We start from the raw sequence: 21,972 nt of genomic DNA, 5'->3' as shown, positions 1-21,972 counted from the left end.
AAGCTGCAAATGTGACAGAGTGGTCACAGGCCAACTCAGAATTAAGTGCAGTTACGCCCATTTATTCCAGGTGCTTAAGCATGGTTTACAGCACAATTCTATGCAGGTCTACTCAAAAGAAGTAACTCTCACTGAATTCAGTAGGACATATTTCCAGATGTTTGTATAGGATTGCTGCCTATTGGATTGCATCCCCTGAATACAAGTTTGTGCAGTTTCATATGTTATGGTTGTCTTGAAATATATGCAATTATGTGTAGCATGTAGCTAGCCATTATTTGTTAGCAGGCTTTCATGCAGTTTAATGTACACCTGAGGCCTCATCATTTGTGGCATTCCACATTTGGACTGCACAGTATTTCCTACATGGAAGTGCTTTTTTATGTGTAGGGGAAAAAATGTAACTTATAAATCAGCCCTTTGTTGTTGTTGTTGTTGTTCAGTCGTGTCCGACTCTTCGTGACCCCATGGACCATAGCACGCCAGGCCTTCCTGTCCTGCGCTCTCTCCCGGAGCGTGCTCAAGTTCATATTCATTGCATCGGTGATGCTATCTAGCCATCTCATCCTCTGCCGTCCCCTTCTCCTTTTGCCTTCAGTCTTTCCCAGCATCAGGGTCTTACACAGGTTTTATTTCCAGGGTAATTGATTTGTATTATATAAACTGTTATATTTTGCACATAAGTTCACTCACCGTATCTCTTTAAAGATTGAGTTAGAACACTTTGGTTTTCTATAAATTGTTCATTATTTCTTTAGGTTTACTACTCCTACACTCTTATAACTGTTTGATTTTCGTATTTTAGAATATTACCTGGTGTGGTGATAGCTAGGTGTTTGTGTAATCCATTTTCCCCCTTGCTCCATATTGATCAGCACCATAGCTGTATGTTACTGTTTGTGAATTTTTGTTTAACACTCCCATGATCACAATGAAACCTACACTTGATGCTTTTGAATGCTATTGTGAGATACTGCTTGTAGTAAGGTGTCCTTTCTGCAGTTAATTATTCATGACGATCAATTCTAGAATCACAGTTGATTTATTATGTTTACTGAGTGTTTTTGTGTGTGCTGTTTTCTATGATCAGAATGACAAAGACAAATGCATCTTCACTTTCGTATTAAATGATCCAGTTTTTCACAGTAATAGGATCAGAGGTATGCAGTATCTAGAAAGGATGCTCAGAATCCACTATATTTTTCAAAGTAAAATATATAGGTTTTTTTGCAATAAAATACAGATTTGATCAATGCATCTAGTTAAGTTAAATCTCGTTTTATCCAATTCATGCAGTTTGGGAACATTGGGTGACTAGCACGTATCTGCCTTTCATAGCCCAGTACATTGATTTTCCTTTTGTGCATGGATATATTATGCAGAGGAAGAATAAGTTAAAACTGTGTCTATAACCTTCATGGAAGCAGAGGCGTAATCTTAACTATTTGGTCAATATCAAATATAGTTTTAATAGATCACATTGGCTTGGATCGTACCTAACTCTTGTGATGGTGGCAGTGACTCCACAGCAGAGTTCTGCTCACAGGATGTTTCCACTAGCAGAAGAGGGGAGAGGCAATTTTTGCAGATTCCCCCTCCCCCTGAAACACCTTGTACCCTTGAAGATTTTCTTTGAAGTAGTGTGTGGGTGGAGCAGCGGGCTTCAGAGGGGAGAGAAGATGGGTGAAAATTGCTTCCCTGCTCCCACAATAAACATGTGATGTCTTCAGTTTCATGAGTTTTGCAGACTGAATATATTATATATGCAGACCAGGATCACACATCATGTTGGAAACACTGGACGATGCTTTCTAAACTCAGTGGAAATAATTATCCATTTGCATCGCCGGTCTTAATATGTGAACTCATAGCTCAGGGATCTGGCAGAAGAAACTTCTGTGACTGCTGATGCTCCTCAAACATATTAGAGATTGCAATCATATAATAGATTTCTCACAGAAACGTGTGCTTTACTTCAGTCGTCCAAGGTACAATCAAACACATCCAGCTCTAGCCTGTCTGCATCTATACCCCTCAGAGACATGTATTGGGAAAGGGGTGTGATTAGGAATTAGGAAAGGGAAGCAGGACATGGGGAAAGGATTAAGTACCTCAGGTACCACTCCGTTCTTAATTGCTTCTTCCCAAACCGGGTTTTCAAGCTTTTTAAAAAGCCATTAAGCTGCAGTTTCACATGTTCACATGTAATGTGTTATTTGGCCCTAACATGGCCCTTTGAATCTAATTAGAATAGAGACTAATTAAAATACTAGTGCTTTACTACAAGCTATTAGACAATTTCTCCAAAACCCCACAAATCGTTGTCATTTTAAACTGACTTATGTGAGAATTTCAGCTCTTGCCAGTCTTGAGTCTTTTGTGGGGAATAGTAATTGCTTTGTGTTGGAATAAAAAATTATAGTAAAGGATTCAACTACTCACAACTGTTCAAGCCAAAAATAGCTTTTTTCTTCTCCTTTGTTGCCATCGACTATGCATACAGCTTTTCCTGACTCATATAACATTTTCCCCCCTAGCTCACAACCTTCTGTAGTGTGAATGTCTCCAGGCAAGACTTTCAATAGACAGAGGTACAAAATATAACTTGAATTTGGATGGGTATATATACTGTTGTTGTTGTTCAGTCATTAAGTCGTGTCTGACTCTTCGTGACCCCATGGACCATAGCATGCCAGGCCTTCCTGTCCTCCGCTCTCTCCCGGAGCGTGCTCAAATTCATATTCATTGCATCGGTGATGCTATCGGAGATAGATAGATAGATAGATAGATAGATAGACAGACAGATAGATAGTCACTGCCTTGTTGTGGCGAAGGGGCTTGCGTAACTCAGTGAAAGCATAAGCTATGCCGTGCAGGGCCACCCAAGACGGACAGGTCATGGCAGAGAGTTCTGACAAAATGTGGTCCACTGGAGAAGGAAATGGCAACCCACTCCAGTATTCTTGCCAAGAAAACCCCATGGAACGTATCACAAGGCTAAAAGATATGACGCCGGAAGATGAGCCCCTCAGGTCGGAAGGTGTCCAATATGCTACTGGGGAAGAGCAGAGGGTATTTCCAAGTAGCACCAGAAAGAGTGAAGCGGCTGGGCCAAACCCGAAAGGACACTCAGCTGTGGATGTGTCTGGTGGTGAAAAGAAAATCCGATGCTGTAAAGAACAATATTGTTTAGGAACCTGGAATGTCAGATCAATGAATCAAGGTAAGCTGGAGGTGGCAAGATTGAACATCGACATCTTGGGAATCAGCGAACTAAAATGGACAGGCATGGGCGAATTTAATTCAGGTGACCATCATATCTACTATTGTGGGCAAGAATCCCTTAGAAGAAATGGAGTAGCACTCATAGTCAACAAAAGGGTGGGAAAAGCAGTACTGGGGTACAATCTTAAAAATGATAGAATGATCTCAGTACGAATCCAAGGCAAACCATTCAACATCACAGTAATTCAAGTCTATGCCCCAACCACTGAGGCCGAAGAAGCTGAGGTTGATCGGTTCTATGAAGACCTACAACACCTTCTAGAACTAACACCAAAAAAAGATGTCCTCTTCATCATAGGGGATTGGAATGCTAAAGTAGGAAGTCAAGAAATCACCGGGATAACAGGCAGGCATGGCCTTGGTGTACAAAATGAAGCAGGACAAAAGCTAATAGAGTTTTGCCAAGAGAACATGCTGATCATAGCAAACACTCTTTTCCAACAGCACAAGAGGCGACTCTACACATGGACGTCACCGGATGGTCAATATCGAAATCAGATTGATTATGTCCTTTGCAGCCAAAGATGGAGAAGCTCCATACAGTCAGTCAAAACAAGACCTGGAACTGACTGTGGCTCAGATCATGAGCTGCTTCTTGCAAAATTTCAGCTTAAATTGAAGAACGTCGGGAAAACCACTAAACCGTTCAGGTATGACCTAAATCATATCCCTGATGAATATACAGTGGAGGTGAGGAATAGATTTCAGGGATTAGACCTGATAGACAGAGTGCCTGAGGAACTATGGACGGAGGTCCGTAACATTGTTCAGGAGGCAGCAACTCAATCCATCCCAAAGAAAAAGAAATGCAAGAAAGCAAAGTGGCTGTCTGATGAGGCTTTACAAGTAGCTCACGAAAGAAGGGAAGCGAAAAGCAAGGGAGAAAGGGGAAGATATACCCAACTGAATGCAGAGTTCCAGAGAATAGCAAGGAGAGACAAGAAGGCCTTCTTAAATGAACAATGCAAAGAAATCGAGGAAAACAACAGAATGGGAAAGACTAGAGATCTCTTCAAGAAAATTGGAGATCTCAAGGGAACGTTTTGTGCAAAGACGGGCATGATAAAGGACAAAGAAGGCAGGGACCTAACAGAAGCAGATGAGATTAAGAAGAGGTGGCAAGAATACACAGAAGAACTATACAGGAAAGATCTGAATGTCCCTGATAGCCATGATAGTGCGGTCACTGAACTTGGTCCGGACATCCTAGAGAGTGAAGTCAAGTGGGCCTTAGGAAGCATTAGTAACAACAAAGCTAGCGGAGATGACAGTATTCCAGTCGAGCTATTTAAAATCCTAAAAGATGATGCTGTTAAAGTGCTGCATTCAATATGCCAACAAATCTGGAACACTCAACAGTGGCCACAAGACTGGAAAAGGTCACTTTACATTCCAATTCCAAAGAAGGGCAACGCCAAAGAGTGTTCAAACTACCGCACAATTGCGCTCATTTCACATGCCAGCAAGGTGATGCTCAAAATCCTACAAGCTAGGCTTCAGCAGTATGCGAACCGAGAACTACCGGAAGTACAAGCTGGGTTTAGAAGAGGCAGAGGAACTAGAGATCAAATCGCCAACATTCGCTGCATCATGGAGAAAGCAAGAGAATTCCAGAAAAACGTCTATTTCTGCTGCATTGACTACGCTAAAGCCTTTGATTGTGTGGATCACAACAAACTGTGGCAAATTCTTAAAGTGATGGGAGTACCAGACCACCTTACCTGTCTCCTGAGAAACCTGTACAAGGGTCAAGAAGCAACAGTCAGAACCAGACATGGAACAACCGATTGGTTCAAAATTGGGAAAGGAGTACGACAAGGCTGCATATTGTCACCCTGCTTATTTAACTTATATGCAGAGTACATCATGAGAAATGCCGGGTTGGATGAATCAGAGGTCGGAATTAAGATTGCTGGGAGAATTATCAACAACCTCCGATATGCAGACGATACCACCCTAATGGCAGAAAGCGAAGAGGATCTCAAGAGCCTCTTGTTGAGGGTGAAAGAGGAGAGTGCAAAAGCTGGTTTGAAACTCAACATTAAAAAAACTAAGATCATGGCATCTGGCCCCATCACTTCCTGGCATATAGAAGGGGAGGAAATGGAAGCAGTGACAGATTTTACTTTCTTGGGCTCCAAGATCACCGCAGACGGTGACTGTAGCCATGAAATTAAAAGACGCTTGCTCCTTGGGAGGAAAGCTATGGCCAACCTAGACAGCATAGTAAGAAGCAGAGACATCACCTTGCCGACAAAGGTCCGTCTAATCAAAGCTATGGTTTTCCCAGTAGTAATGTATGGCTGTGAGAGCTGGACTATAAGGAAGGCTGAGCGCCGAAGAATCGATGCTTTCGAACTGTGGTGCTGGAGAAGTCTCTTAAGAGTCCCCTGGACTGCAAGGAGGTCAAATCAGTCCATTCTGAAGGAAATCAACCCTGAGTGTTCATTGGAAGGACAGATAATGAAGCTGAAGCTCCAATATTTTGGCCACCTAATGCGAAGAGAAAACTCCCTGGAAAAGACCCTGATGCTGGGAAAGACTGAAGGCAAAAGGAGAAGGGGACGGCAGAGGATGAGATGGCTAGATAGCATCACGGATGCAATGAATATGAACTTGAGCACGCTCCGGGAGAGAGCGCAGGACAGGAAGGCCTGGCGTGCTATGGTCCATGGGGTCACGAAGAGTCGGACACGACTGAACGACTGAACAACAACAATGCATACTGGCTCTTACCTGTATTTCAGTCCCAACAGTTTCCTACTCAGTCTAGGTGTTTAAATCTCACATACCCAAGTAAATGATAAAAGCTAACAGCCCACATGAGAAAAGCATTGCAGTTAATGTTTGCCAACAATATTTATTCATTCATTCATTCATTTGCAATGTTTGTATACTGTTCCATTAAACAGATTTCAGAGTGGTGAACAGAAAAGAGGAAACAGTAAAATAATAAAAAGATTTAAACACCATGTTTGTTTGTTTGTTTATTTAAAACATTTCTAGCCCACCCTGTATCATTAAGATCTCAGGGCGGCGTACAGATAAAATCAATTTAAACAGTATAAAACAATAAATAATTTAAACAGCTAAAAACATATTAAACCATGGACAAGCTAATGCCAATTAAAATCTAAAACAATAAAACAGTTAAAACAGTGTGCTACTTTAGGGAATGCATTTAGCCCTCAAAGGCTTTGGTAAAAAGCCATGTTTTTACTTGGCACCGAAATGAGACCAATGTCTGCACCAATTGGGCCTCCGGGATATTAAAATTATGCTTTTTAAAAAACAGAATGCCAATAGAAAACCATGACTGGTCAGTTACAGTGCTGTTTTCAGGAGTGCTGTTTTCACTTTGCTGCTTCCACTACAATAGCTCAACAGAGCTATTGTAGCAAACATATTGTAGCAAACAATAGCAAACAGTGTTTGAACAGTGCTGTTTTCAGGAGGCACCAGAAACAACACAGTGTTGGTGCCTGCCTGTCCTCCAGGGGCAGGGAGTTCCAAAGAGAGGGGGCCACCACACTGAAGGCTCTTCTCCTGGTGGACTCCAATTGGGCTATAAGTCCGTGTGGAACCAGCACACAAATATAACCTATTAGATTGAATAGCAGGTTACTAATCAAGCAACAGAGTGACATTTTCCTGTTAGCATTAGTGACCCCATTCCTTCATAAGCCTTGGATCATAAATTGGATTAAACCCAATGCAGCATTTTGAACATTGCTTGAATCTGGGAAGATTGCAGGAAAGAAAATCATGTTTGACTGAGCAGACGTGCACTGACATATTTTGGCAGTAGAGGCTGGTGGCTCCAATGTCAGTGGGGCTGTGAATCCACTCTGGGTTTTAGTCAGAACCAGTCAGACATTTAAAGGAGCTATCTGAGGTTCTGAATCCAATCCCAGAATAGGTTAAGTACCTTGGATAGCTCCTTTAGAATTCTGAATGATTCTAACTGAGACCAAGAGCGGATTCACAGCCCCACTGACATCGGAGCCACCAGCCCCAACTGTATTTTGGCAACAGCATAGGGACTTAAGTGCCACTCAGAAGATGTGTTGAGCTTTTAATATGTTCTAGTCATGTGGTTAGCATGTCTCCTGTTCCTCTTTTTGACCATAGACCTCATATTAATAGCAGAGTTCTGCGTAAGAGGAGGAAAATTAGTCCCCAGCAAACAATTTAGTGCATGCCAGAGTAAATATGGAGCATGCTTCAAGTTTTATGCTTATATTTTGGAGAGAAAACAATGAAAAGCATGTTGAAGACTGACACATTGGTAGTTATTTAATAGAGCCCATTTTTTACCACCCATATGAGATGATGGAGGAACTAGATATGGATACTAAAGTGAACTAAATGATCACCATTACTAAGGGCACAATCCTATCTAGATAGGTGTCCGCCTCCGAACTTGGAGGCGACCGCCTGTCCAAAGCAGGGCAGGAGAAGCACAGAGGGGTCATTCCCTCTGCGCATCTCCTGCTCTGCTGTTTCTGCTAGACAGCCAATTGCGGCTGTCTAGCCATGGGAGGATGGAGTAGGGAAGGAGGCTGCTGTACGACACATTGGATGAGTCGTACAGGCATTTCCGCCTGCCCTGGAGCGCCCCCAGCCATGCCCCTTTCCGGTCCCTCTGCGCTTCTCTTGTGCGCACGAAGGACGGGGCTGTTCCGTGCTGCCTCCAAGGCAGTGAAGAAGTAGGGGGAGGTCAGTTCCCAGGAAACAGCATATCCTATGGCCGTTAAGCCGCTGTCTAGTGGCCATAGGATTGCTTCCTAAATCTAGAAAAATAGCTCTGTTGAGCTATTGTAGTGGAAGCAGCAAAGTGACCTCTGGTGCCTTAGAGTCTAACAAATTTATTGTGGCATAAACTTACATAGGCAGGAACTTGTTTCCTGTTCATGCTCCTGATGAAGTTTGTCAATGCTTATGAAATTCATTCCACAATAAATTTGTTAGGCTGTTCGGCAGAATTTCATTTTGAGGTTGTGTAAAAAAACCCTGCCCCTTCATGGATCACTGCCTTGTTGTGGTGAAGGGGCTTGCGTAACTCAGTGAAGCCATAAGCTATGCCGTGCAGGGCCACCCAAGACGGACAGGTCATGGCGGAGAGTTCTGACAAAATGTGGTCCACTGGAGAAGGAAATGGCAACCCATTCCAGTATTCTTGCTAAGAAAACCCCATGGAACGTATCACAAGGCTAAAAGATACGACGCCGGAAGATGAGCCCCTCAGGTCGGAAGGTGTCCCATATGTTACTGGGGAAGAGCAGAGGGAATTTCCAAGTAACACCAGAAAGAGTGAAGCAGCTGGGCCAAAGCCGAAAGGACACCCAGCTGTGGATGTGTCTGGTGGTGAAAAGAAAGTCTGATGCTGTAAAAAACAATATTGTTTAGAAACCTGGAATGTAAGATCAATGAATCAAGGTAAGCTGGAGATGGTCAAACGTAATGGCAAGATTGAACATTGACATCTTGGGAATCAGCAAACTAAAATGGACAAGCATGGGCGAATTTAATTCAGGTGACCTTTATATCTACTACTGAGGGCAAGAATCCCTTAGAAGAAATGGAGTAGCACTCATAGTCAACAAAAGGGTGGGAAAAGCAGTACTGGGGTACAATCTCAAAAACGATAGAATGATCTCAGTACGAATCCAAGGCAAACCATTCAACATCACAGTAATTCAAGTCTATGCCCCAACGACTGAGGCCGAAGAAGCTGAGGTTGATCGGTTCTATGAAGACCTACAACACCTTCTAGAACTAACACCAAAAAAAGATTGTCCTCTTCATCATAGGGGATTGGAATGCCGAAGTAGGAAGTCAAGAAATCACCGGGATAACAGGCAAGCATGGCCTTGGTGTACAAAATGAAGCAGGGCAAGAGAACACGCTGATCATAGCAAACACTCTTTTCTAACAGCACAAGAGGTGACTCTACACATGGACATCATCAGATGGTCAATATCGAAATCAGATTGATTATGTCCTTTGCAGCCAAAGATGGAGAAGCTCTATACAGTCAGTAAAAACAAGAGCTGGAACTGACTGTGGCTCAGATCATGAGCTGCTTGTTGCAAAATTTCGGCTTAAATTGAAGAACGTAGGGGAAACCACTAAACCATTCAGGTATGACCTAAATCATATCCCTTATGAAAATACAGTGGAGGTGAGGAATAGATTTCAGGGATTAGACCTGATAGACAGAGTGCCTGAGGAACTATGGACGGAGGTCCGTAACATTGTTCAGGAGGCAGCAACTCAATCCATCCCAAAGAAAAAGAAATGCAAGAAAGCCAAGTGGCTGTCTGATGAGGCTTTACAAGTAGCTGAGGAAAGAAGGGAAGCAAAAAGCAAGGGAGAAAGGGGAAGATATACCCAACTGACTGCAGAGTTCCAGAGAATAGCAAGGAGAGACAAGAAGGCCATCTTAAATGAACAATGCAAAGAAATCGAGGATAACAATAGAATGGGAAAGACTAGAGATCTTTTTAAGAAAATCGGAGATATCAAGGGAATGTTTTGTGCAAAGACGGGCATGATAAAGGACAAAGAAGGCAGGGACCTAACAGGAGCAGATGAGATTAAGAAGAGGTGGAAAGAATACACAGAAGAACTATACAGGAAAGATCTTAATATCCCTGATAGCCATGATAGTGCGGTCACTGAACTTGAGCCGGACATCCTAGAGAGTGAAGTCAAGTGGGCCTTAGGAAGCATTAGTAACAACAAAGCTGGTGGAGATGACAGTATTCCAGCTGAGCAATTTAAAATCCTAAAAGATGATGCTGTTAAAGTGCTGCACTCAATATGCCAACAAATTTGGAACACTCAACAGTGGCCACAAGACGGGAAAAGGTCACTTTACATTCCAATTCCAAAGAAGGGCAATGCCAAAGAGTGTTCAAACTACGGTATAATTGCGCTCATTTCACATGCCAGCAAGGTGATGCTCAGAATCCTACAAGCTAGGCTTCAGCAGTATGTGAACCGAGAACTACTGGAAGTACAAGCTGGGTTTCGAAGAGGCAGAGGAACTAGAGATCAAATCACCAACGTTCGCAACATGCTTCATTGACTAAAATCACAACATGCTTTATTGACTAAAGCCTTTGATTGTGTGGATCACAACAAACTCTGGCAAATTCTGAAAGTGATGGGAGTACCAGACCACCTTACCTGTCTCCTGAGAAACCTGTATGAGGGTCAAGAAGCAACAGTAAGAACCAGACATGCAACAACCGATTGGTTCAAAATTGGGAAAGGAGTACGACAAGGCTGCATATTGTCGCCCTGCTTATTTAACTTATATGCAGAGTACATCATGAGAAACGCCGGGTTGGATGAATCACAGGTCGGAATTAAGATTGCCGGGAGAATTATCAACAACCTCAGATACGCAGACAATACCACCCTAATGGCAGAAAGTGAAGAGGATCTAAAGAGCCTCTTGTTGAGGATGAAAGTGAAGAGTACAAAAGCTGGTTTGAAACTCAACATTAAAAAAACAAAGATCATGGCATCTGGCCCCATCACTTCCTGGCATATAGAAGGGGAAGAAATGGAAGCAGTGACAGATTTTATTTTCTTGGGCTCCAAGATCACCGCAGATGGTGATTGTAGCCATGAAATTAAAAGACGCTTGCTCCTTGCATTTCCCAGTAGTAATGTATGGCTGTGAGAGCTGGACTATAAGGAAGGCTGAGCACCAAAGAACTGATGCTTTCAAACTGTGGTGCTGGAGAAGACTCTTACGAGTCCCCTGGACTGCAAGGAGGTCAAATCAGTCCATCCTAAAGGAAATCAACCCTGAGTGCTCATTGGAAGGACAGATACTGAAGCTGAAGCTCAAATATTTTGGCCACCTAATGCGAAGAGAAAACTCTCTGGAAAAGACCCTGATGCTGGGAAAGATTGAAGGCAAAAGGAGAAGGGGACAGCAGAGGATGAGATGGCTAGATAGCATCATCAATGCAATGAATATGAACTTGAGCACGCTGCGGGAGAGAGTGGAGGACAGGAAGGCCTGGCGTGCTATGGTCCATGGGGTCACGAAGAGTCGGACACGACTTAACGACTGAACAACAACAAAAAACCCAGCAATTACAATAAGAAATTGTAAAAAACAAAATTATGAGTAACCACTTTTCACTGGGCTTTTCTTCAAGAAAGGAGGGGAAAGCATTTGTGGGGGGAGGGGATTTTGTGTAAATCATGGGACATCATTAGCACAACTTTTGTATACTATCGACTTCCTGTGATTACAATGTCTTACTTTCTTTGAGAATGTTAGACAATATGATTCAGTAAGATATTGGAGTTTTGAATCTCTAACAATTTATATTCTGTATTTTTAAAAAATCGTTTTCAGATATCTCCTGGGTATACCAGAATTTAAAACGGATGCTCTTCAACCTTTGTTTTGCACTGAATATGTGATCTTTGATCACACTTATGGTTGGTTCTGCAGTTGCAAAATGTGTGCTAATGCATTCATCAAAGCTTTCCATCTCCTTCTAGTTTCTCTACTTTACAGAAAAGTTGCAAGTATGAATACCACATTTGGAAAAAACAAAACAAAAGAATTTATGACTTCGAAGACTGTTCCTCTCCATTTAATAAGTACACCCTACATCAGCCTTCCCCAACCTGGGGCCTTCCAGAAGAGTTGGATTAAAATTCCCAGCATCCCCCAGTCAGCAGTGCTGGCTTCTGAATGCTGGGAGCTGCATTCCAACACTTCTGGAAGGTACCGCATGCAGTCTCTCTCTCTTACTCCACACACACACACACTTGGAGCTTATCAAAGTAAAAATGGGCCTTCTGACCTCCAATTTTTCTTCAATACTGAATAACCATCTCACGCACGTGAACTGTAATATAGGCTAAGTCTTCCCAAATATATACCTAAGGACTTCTACTTCTGAACCTTCACAGAATGCCTTTTACTCATCACGTAATATCCATCACTTAAAGCCAGAGCCAATATCATCAGCAAGCATCCTGCCTTCGCCCTCCCTTAATGTTTTTTTTCTTTCTGATCTGGCGCTCAGAGCCGTGCTAGGCAACTGGACCTAGCCACCCTTTTTAATTCCCCACAGTGCCCCCAATCGAATGTCAGTCTGGGGCACTGTGGGAAATTAAAAGGGTGGCCAGACCCAGCCACCCAGCAGTGCTTGGAGCACTGCCACCACAGCCAGGTAAGCCTCCAAATCCCGCTGACAGAGGAAGGGACCCACCAAAAGACACTGCCTAGTGTCCCTGGAGATGGCCTTGACTATACCCTGGTATCTGACTGCCATGTGCCTAGAATTTGGTGGGAGGTTATACAGTAATTGGGGCACCTGAGTGCAAAACTTGCAAGATTCTTCTTCTAAGGACTTATTCACAGGTGTATGTTCATTACTTGATTGCTGCAACATCAAGTAATGGCTTGCATGTGTCAAAAAGCCATGACAGATTTAACACCACAGTGTACCCCACTGAAACATTATAATGAATGCATGACTGGGGAGATGGGATTGTGGTACCCCCCCAATCTAGAATGTTACGAGAATGATCGGATTGTTGTCCCCCCAACCCACCCAAGCAGGATTATCTCTTATATGGGTGGAGCCTTACAGATGATTTCATTTGGATAACCTCTACTCCTAAATTATTCCTCCCATTCTAGGGTCCCAATCTCAATAAAAGTTCCCTGTGCTTAATTTAGAGTTTTTTTAAAAAAAGCATAGCTCCTAGATACATCTTTAAAGTAATGCGCAACTTGGCCCTCTATCACATTTCCTATTTGCCTAACTGATTCCAAGTACAATGTATTGGTAGATTCTGTTCTGCTAATGAGAATGTCCATCCTCTCCATTCATTGTCTACCAATACAGCATGGGTATATATTTATTTATTTTCTATACCACCCAATAGCTGAAGCACTCTGGGCGGTTCACAAAAACTATGTTGTGCTACAGTGCTGATATCCTTGTTGGAGACTGGCTAGTTGGAAAAATATAAAGGAAAAGAGAAGCAGTTGGCCAATATTAGGGAAAACAATATTTATTCCAAAGACAAAAAGCCACATAGAGAAGAGAACTGGCGGCAACCATTACACCATTTTAAATGGCTGCATGATTTTATTTATTTATTTATCACATTTCTATACCATCCCATAGCCAAAGTTCTCTGGGCAGTTTTGTTGTTGTTCAGTCGTGTCCGACTCTTCGTGACCCCATGGACCATAGCACGCCAGGCCTTCCTGTCCTCCGCTCTCTCCCGGAGTTTACAAAGGTTAAAACAGTAAAAGTACAATATGCAAAATTTAAATATAAAGGGAGGGCCATAACTCAGTTACAGAGCACATGCTTAACTTGTCAGAAGTCCCAGCTTCAATCCAACAGCATTTCCAGGTTTGTTTTGTTTTTAATTATTTTGATTAGCAGTTGCTGGAAAATTGAAGTGTTTGGAGGGCTGCTTCTGATCATTACCAGGCTAGGTGGGTTAGTAGCCTGACTTAGTCTAAGGCAACTTCATAAGATCGATCCTTGTGTCTTTCCTTCTGCCAAACACTCCCCTCAATGGCATGTTGCAGCCTTACCCAACCTGGTTCTCTTGGGATGATTTGGACTTCAGCTCCCATCAGTCCTGGCCAGCATGGCCAATGGTCAAGAATACTGGGAGTTGTAGTCTAAAACATCTGCAGGGCACCAGTTTGGGGAAAGCTGGCATATTGAATGAAGAAGTCTTCTTTTCATTTCCTCTCCAGATCTTTAGTTACCGCTTCACTAATAAATGACTGACAACTTATTTACCTGCACTACTGGCCTTGCAAAGAATTGGTTTTGGTGGTTGCATTCTAATGGGGGGGGGGGGTGGCAGCTTGCCTGCAGGGTAATGTAGAAGCCACCCCTTGCCCAAGGACTGGCATGGATTTTCTCATTTGCAATTAAAACCTCTGCCTGGGAATGGTCTGTTCTCCCCTCCCTTCTTTTTGGATGCAGATGCTGCATGTTTGAAAATGTAGACTTTCCTTTAGCCTCCTCACCTTCTGCTACAGTGCTGTTTTAACAATGCTGATGACGGTTACTGAGCTATAAGGAGCTTTACACAGCATTACAAATGAACATGTTGGTTTTAATACGGGCTGAGAAACAAATGGGCACAGATCTGATAACCAGCTAGATCAAAACAATATTAGAAATTGCTTTTTTAAAAAAAATAGCAGACCCTGGTAAGGGGAGAAATCCCTATATTTCATGGCATGATGCTTGCATAATTGGCAGCCACGATGCTCACAAGCTGTTTATTAATTAAAATGCATTCTTGGTGGAGACAACCTGCTAAATGTAGAGTGGAAATACCGCGTGCTGTTAAGCAAGCCATTTTCTTAAAGACGATTGGTTATCCTTCTCATGTATATTCATAGAATCTGTTTCACACAAGCAGGCCTTCTGTTATCGAAAGTAACTGGGATAAAATGATAAGGAAGGCGAGACACTGTGCGCATCGCTTCCTAGAGTAATGAAACAAACGTGTGAGCTAGTCTTTTGGGGATATACACCTGGATACTGACACAACATTCCCAGTGAGTTAATTCCTTTTCTGCACTAAAATTTCCTTTGTGTTGATAGTATGGCGCAAAAAAAGGCTGTAAAAGAGTATATGTCTCTGTGTGTGGTTTTGTTCATCTTTCTCCTGTTCTACATATAGCTTAATGTTTAATTCTGTTAAAAATCATGTCATTTGTCCCACTTCGGTGACTTAAATATATGAGCAAAATGTATTTTGTTTTGTTTCTTCCTCACAGAACAAAATATTCACAGGTATTTTTTTCTTTGCCAAAAAGAAAATATTAGCAAGAGGAAATTCTGTTTACTGAAGCCTTTTTTTAAACTTAGCGTTCATTTTAGGGTGAGGGGGGAGATTCCCTAAACTAAAATGTGTATTGACAGAACTTCTTTGTTTTCAGATGAATGAAAATTTAACTGTCCGGGTTTTTTAAATCTCTCTCTCCCCCACTCCCCCTTTATAAGTATCTCTGTATTGCCTCTTGCATATGCAATTCATGGGAAATGCAGACCAGACAGTTCTTTGTTGTATGCCAACCTATGGTAGATTATAGTATGTTAAAAATTAAATTATAATTTAATAACAATGGTCTAAGTTGTCTATCCATATATAGTATGTCAACCAGTATATAGTTAAATTATATTGCATGTGTCCAAGAGCATTTCCGTCCTCCCATTCTTATTCCTGTGTATTTTTTTTCCTTGGATGTATGGGTTGAATAATCTTCCTATGTTTGATGTTTTCCCTTGGGTATGTTCAAACAAAACCACACAGCTACTGGGGGGGGGGGGAGCAGTGTAGCCCAGGGGTTTCCCATGATGTATGCAGATAGTAAAACAAAAAAACCCAACCCTTCAATTGGGAGGAAAATATCCCCCAGAAGTGTCTTGTCTACAGGTCAGCTGTAAAGTGTATGATGCATGAAAGGGAACAGAAGGGGTAGCAAACCCTGGCAATTTATGACAAGGGGAAGTATACTGGTTGAAAGGTAACATCACAGTTATGATGTGTTTACTTTTCCAGTTTGATATGGTAGTTTTCAAACTGTGTTCCAGGAAAATACTAGGGTTTGTCAAACAAGCAAACAAACAAAACCCTATGATGAGAAGTGTTTTATGATTACTGGATTTATTAGGAAGTCTTCCCTCAAATAATTGTATGTGCTCCCCACTTCACAGAGCGTTGAGAATTTCTGGGGGCAACCCTGGGTTTGGGTTCCTTTTGAAGGAGAGATCACTGGAGACTCATGGTGATTTTGTAATGTTTGGTTTATTGACAACCGTACAAGTAGAGCATGTGTGGATCAACAGCCTAAGACCACCGAGCAGAGAGCTGACTCTGCTTTCCCACATTAGGTCCCCATCGCCCCAATTTGCTTTTGGCTTTCAGTCCATTCTCTGTCTCTCTCCTTTTCTGTCTCGTTCAGACCGAAAGAGTTTGACACAGATCTTAGCTCAGCCCCCCACCCTTACCTGGCGGACAGTGGTGCAGCTAGCCTAAAGACTACCTGGCTAAAATCCAGGGGCCCAAGCCTACAGGGCACCCAAATGACCGCCCACAGAGTAGCAGGTGATGGGGGCAGTGGCAGACAGGCCTGACGTTAGGACATGGGCCAGCAGAGGAATCCTGAGGCCCACCAAAGCTGATGCTGCTCACCGTAAATGGACTTGATGGTCTTACAGGCCCTTTCCAACCCTACTGTTCTGTGATTCTGTAACATCTTTTCTTCTTCTTCTTCTTCTTCTTCTTCTTCTTCTTCTTCTAAACCCATATAGGCAGGGGGTGCCTGGCTGGGTATGTACATGATTATAGATGCTCATTTTATTATATATCATATTATATATTATCCTTTTCTACAACAAAATGGTGTCTATTTCTGAGCAACCTTGTTCAGCATCAGGTCAGCAGAAGGAAACTCCATTTTATTCCTGTAGTCACAACAGTGCTATGATGTAAGTGAGGTTAAAACGGACATACTCAGAGTGTGAGTATGTCTTATGTATATATTACCAGGGTTGGCAAACAGTTTTTTGGTTTTGTTTTATTTTTGGTCTAACATAAGAAGAACACAGACGAAGGGGGAGGAGAAAGAACAGTGACCACTTGTGCATTACCAAAAAAGAGGAAATCCATCACCAAAAAAAGGGCAAAAGATGACACTGATTTGCATAAAATTGTATAGTTGTGCATTTTGAAATAATTATTATAATTTAAATAAAAATACAGGACATCTCACCATAGTGTGGAAAACTGTGACCAGGTGACCTGTGTAACTTGCTCAGTCTGCTGTCCAGTTGCTCTCTGTTGATGGCCACCTTCAAGGTCCAGCTTGTCCTTCTGATGGTTCTTTATTTTTCACCCAGATTTGGACTGGGCAGCCCATCAAATACAAGATGCCTTCAAAATCGAGGACAGTCCTCTGACAGCCCTTCAAACAGAGGACTGTTCTCTGTAAAAGAGGTCATTTGGCTACCCTAGTTGGCGGTAGATAACCCCCCATGTTTTCCCACTGCTTCTTCCATCTTTTTTTCTTACTGTGGAAAATCTGTTAAGGAAAAAAAAGATGGAATAGCTGCACAATGCCTTCTGGCTTTTAGGATTAGGAGCCCTTCATCTGGAAGCATACACAGATTCCCATTATAGCAGGCCAGCCCAAGACATTCTGCAGCCTGAGGAGGAGCAATAAATGGTGCCCCCACCCCACAAGTCAAGGTGCACTTGATCAAGGCCAGTCAAGTTATTTTGGCACCTGAGAAAGAAAATGACACAAGCACCTTTCCCTCTCCTTGGCAGTAAAATACAGTGATAATGAATTAAATAACTAATCATTCTCTACCTTCTCATGGCACCCAAATCAGCTGCCTAAAATGGCCACCTCAGTCTGCCTAATGTGAGGGCTGGTCCTGTGGAAAGTGTGTAGTTTCAAGACTTTCCTTAGGTGTATATTTTTCTCTGGAGAATGTTGTTTCAAGACTGTTCTTTTTCTTTATGTTGTTCTTTTTACTATTATAATTATTTTATATTATAGCTGGTTTTACTGGGTTTTATAATTGTTCTAACTTTGCTTTTTATTCTTTATGGCTTCAGTATGTGTAATAAGAACAACTGATATGCAAGTTTCATAAATAGGTTTCAATGCTCCAATACTGGTATCAAAGTTCTACCCCCCCACCCCCAAAAGCCGCTTTGAAACTTAACATGCAGATATTATATTTACACTTAAAACACCAAGTATTCCCCAGGAGCACTTCTGTGTAGCATTGTGAGTCCTTGCACCTAATATGAAAGAAAGATCTGTTAATAATTTCCAGTGTGATTATCTAGGGACTCTGCTTTGTAAGCATGACTGCTGCAATATTTTGGAAGGGAAATTTTCATTTGAAATTTCAAATAACCTAAATGTGTTGGACTTTAGATTTATGATAACTTTATTTCCATTCCATTTTCAATATGCTTTACAAATGCGCTGTTGTAGCATAGCAGTTAAGGGGCCAAACTATACATCATATATAGTTTTTATACATAAACTATATAGGATCAAAAATGCTTTCTGCATCTAACTTGCTGGGTTTTTTAAGTTTTTGTTTATAAAATACATATTATGTCATGTGGGGGCTGATAATTAACAAGATCAGAAGAAGCAGTCAATGGGAAGATTCTGAAAATGGCATCTTCAGAGGACCACAAATGATGCAATTTCCATTTTTTAAAAAACTATCGATTCAACACAAAAATATATTTAACTTCACGTGTGGTTTTGCCCTATGAGGATGAAATTCTATATCCATCTACCTGGGAGTATGCCCCATTGAACCCTGTTGTGCTTCTGCATGGACATGTATAGGATTGCATTATAAGGTTTTAGTCCCATACACACTTATGTGGAAGTACATCCAATTGAACTCAATGGGGTTTACTTCTGAATAGACATGTATAGGATTACGCTGCAAACTATGAATAAGGAAGTGTGTCATTCAGCATTTGCTTCTAGGTGGCCTTAAGGCTCTCTTTGAGGCTCAGCCCGCATCTGTACTGTGGTGATAATAATGTTTACCTACCTTATAGGGTTGTTGTTATAATGATTTACAATGATATAATGTATACCGAGCACTTTGAATACTTGAAATTGCAACCCTGTGTAATGCATGAGGAGTAGGTCCCACTGAACTAAGTGGGAATTATTTCTGAGTAACCATGCATAGGATTGGCTGCCAAGGAATTATCATTTAAATTTTGACATAAACAGCAAAGAGTGTTTCTGTGGAGTTAAATTATTTGTTGCAAACTTAAGACCCCAGAACTTTTATTTAGGATATTATATAGTTACTCTTTTGCATGATCAATTTTGGAGGGTAACAATCATGGGTCAGCAATGGAACCCACTTCTTCACCATGAAGATGGAAAACATTGATTCTCTGAGCTACAAAATCCGGATTCCTAAACCGTATTGAATTCACAACCCAATATTTAAATGCTACAACAAATTACTAGTAATATTGCATTCTGAACCTGAGTCAAAGGCCACAGAAATGTGTTTAACAGTCTTTCATTGTCTGTAGTGAACCAGGTGAGGGGATTTCAGTTCAGCTGGTAGATACCAGAAATGTGCAAAGCGGTTCTTCAGTGAAAACTTATTTTCTTTCCTCTGCTTAACATAGTTTAAATGCAAGGGATAAGAAGTGAAATTACTATTATTATTATTATTATTATTATTATTATTATTATTATTATTTTATTAACTCATCACTGACAAAATACTCTCTTTTTTGGTGTTCCATTTTCCTAAACTGGTGCTGCTTTTCAGTATTAAAGGGTGTGAAATACGCAGAGTTGAATACGATGCCTTTTACCTCTTCCTGTAGTCTATAAAATGCTCCGCTGGCAGGGGATGCTGCCAGTCGCTATGGCAACGCCAGAACTGTACCGTGCAAGCGTGTGTGATTGTATTTTGTTCTCCTTGTAGATGGAGGAGATCAAATTTAAAGACAGAGCAGTCTACGTGCTGGAAAGAGAGTTAGGGGTTCAAGCCGGGCATGCTCAGAGACTTCAGCTCCAAAAGGAGGCTTTAGATGAACAACTTTCCCAGCTCAGAGAGGCTGACCGGCATCTGAGCAGCCCCAAGAGGGAACTTCCTCATCCAAGTGGTGCAGGAGACACTTCAGATCATTCAGGAAGTCCTGTAAGCACTTTCTAGTGGTTTTGCCTAAAACAAACAAATATGCCAAAATCTTGATGAGTGAGTACACATTCCAGCAAGTGTTTTGCCCTCTCTAGTAGTGTAGAGATAACCAACGAGATTTCCACTCAATTTTGGCCATGTGATAGCTTGTGCTTTTTCTTTTGTTTGCTTTCGCAAGCAGGTAAAAAAATAATCTGCTTTTAAATTTCTTATTTTATAAACACAGCTTACCCTGAAGACTTTGCCTTAGTTTGACAGCTTAAAATGCTCTCTCTGAGCCTCACCATGCTAGCCTTACCCAAAATGGTGCCCTCCAAATGATTTGGACTACAACTCCTATCTAGGGTGGCCACTTGCAAATTGCCAAAAGAGAAAATGCATCACCAAAAAGAGGACAAAAGAGGACCAAAAAAATTGCATTAGAGATAATTATTGTTATTTAAATTGAAATGCAATTCATCTCCCCGTAACGGGGAAGACTGTGACCAGGTGACCTGGGTGCCTGTTCAGTCTGCTGTCCAGGTTCTAAATACTGAGCAACCTCAAGGCCTGTGCTGCTGTCCCTCCTCATGGTTCTTTATCTTTAAATAGGACTTGGACTGGACAACCCTTCAAATAGAGGACTGTTCTCTGTAAAGGAGGACACATGGGCACCCTACTGCCATCACGCCTTACCATTGGCTATACTGGTTGGGGCTCAGGGAGTTGTGGTACAAAACATCCAGCGGGGGTCAAGTCGGTGGAGTCTGCACCATGCAAATGCAGAAGTGATTGGTTGCTGTATGCTCATTTTTAAGGACTGCTTTCCAGACTTGTGGCAAGCAACCACAAAACAGAATTTGCTAGTGGAAAAAAAAAGAGAGTAACATGGCCATTTTCAGAATGATTCTTAAGTATCATTATTAATACCGGTGGAGTGCTGATCAATGCTATTGATTTTAGCCAATGCTCTAGAAAGTGAATGAGATACCAACTAACATACTATTTGCTGTTTCTTTCATACTATGCAATTTCTTATGCCATTAACTCTAAATTCACCTTCTTATACTGGCTTTCTATGTAGCTATGCCACTCTTCCAGCTTCGGTATTAATTTGCTAATAATAGAGATTTCTTTCTGTGATATTTGTTAAAACTTCTTTTCATTGTTGAGCCTCATCAAGATTTCTTTTGTACTGCTGCTTAATTTGAACTGTAGACTTTTTTTTTCAAAAACATAAGCACAAAATCTTTTCTCTCCTTTGTTCCAAGCCTCTCCTGCACCTGTTGAATGAAGAATCCTAGCACTGTTGAGTTTCAGTAGGGCCAAATATATTCATTTGTTTGCTTGAATTAAAGTGTTCTACATAAGTGATTCCAAAGAAATTAAAATAATGAATATAAATCATGACAAATGTAGAAGAATATATAATGGATTTGTTATTTCACTCTAAAAATGAAGGTGCTCACTCTTATATCTGTATTCATTTTCTATTTGAGTTAAACATTTTCACTTGTGGATTGATTACAACACAATCCTGTGATTTTCAAGTGACCCATTTAGGTGCTCAGATAGATTCACAGCTCATGGGAAAGCAACGTATGCAATAGTAGAATTGCACATACCTATTACATTTTATATTTCAGTATTTATAAATATCATATTACCATAAGGAAATTACAGGTGGCTCACCTGTTTAAAGCACTCAATTCAACAGTGGCATATATAGGAAACATCGCAGTAATTCTGAAATCAATGTTTTCTTTCATATTTCCAAATACAACATTTGTGACTCTGTATTTACATATGCATACTTTTTTTTTGCATTTGCATTGGCCTCCTCTCTTACATATCTCCTCTCTTAAATTTCTGTTGGTCTCATCTTTCAGTATTAAGGCATAGATTACATTCTTTGTATGATTAGTCAGGAATGGATGGATTCAAAACAAGGAAG

The 21,972-nt window shown here is 41.3% G+C and overlaps 1 protein-coding gene across 1 annotated transcript in view; it reads left to right on the top strand.

Annotated features, from left to right (window-relative positions):
- The window catches only part of JAKMIP3 (Janus kinase and microtubule interacting protein 3), a 127,615-nt gene that overhangs the window by 62,344 nt on the left and 43,299 nt on the right, over positions 1 to 21,972 (top strand). The gene's annotated exons all lie outside the window — the stretch shown is intronic.

Source organism: Heloderma suspectum, chromosome 3 (genome assembly GCF_057233095.1).
Source record: "Heloderma suspectum isolate Gila_16-S chromosome 3, 16-S_ref, whole genome shotgun sequence".
NCBI lineage: Eukaryota > Metazoa > Chordata > Lepidosauria > Squamata > Helodermatidae > Heloderma > Heloderma suspectum.
This window is presented reverse-complemented; position numbering and strand designations above follow the sequence as displayed.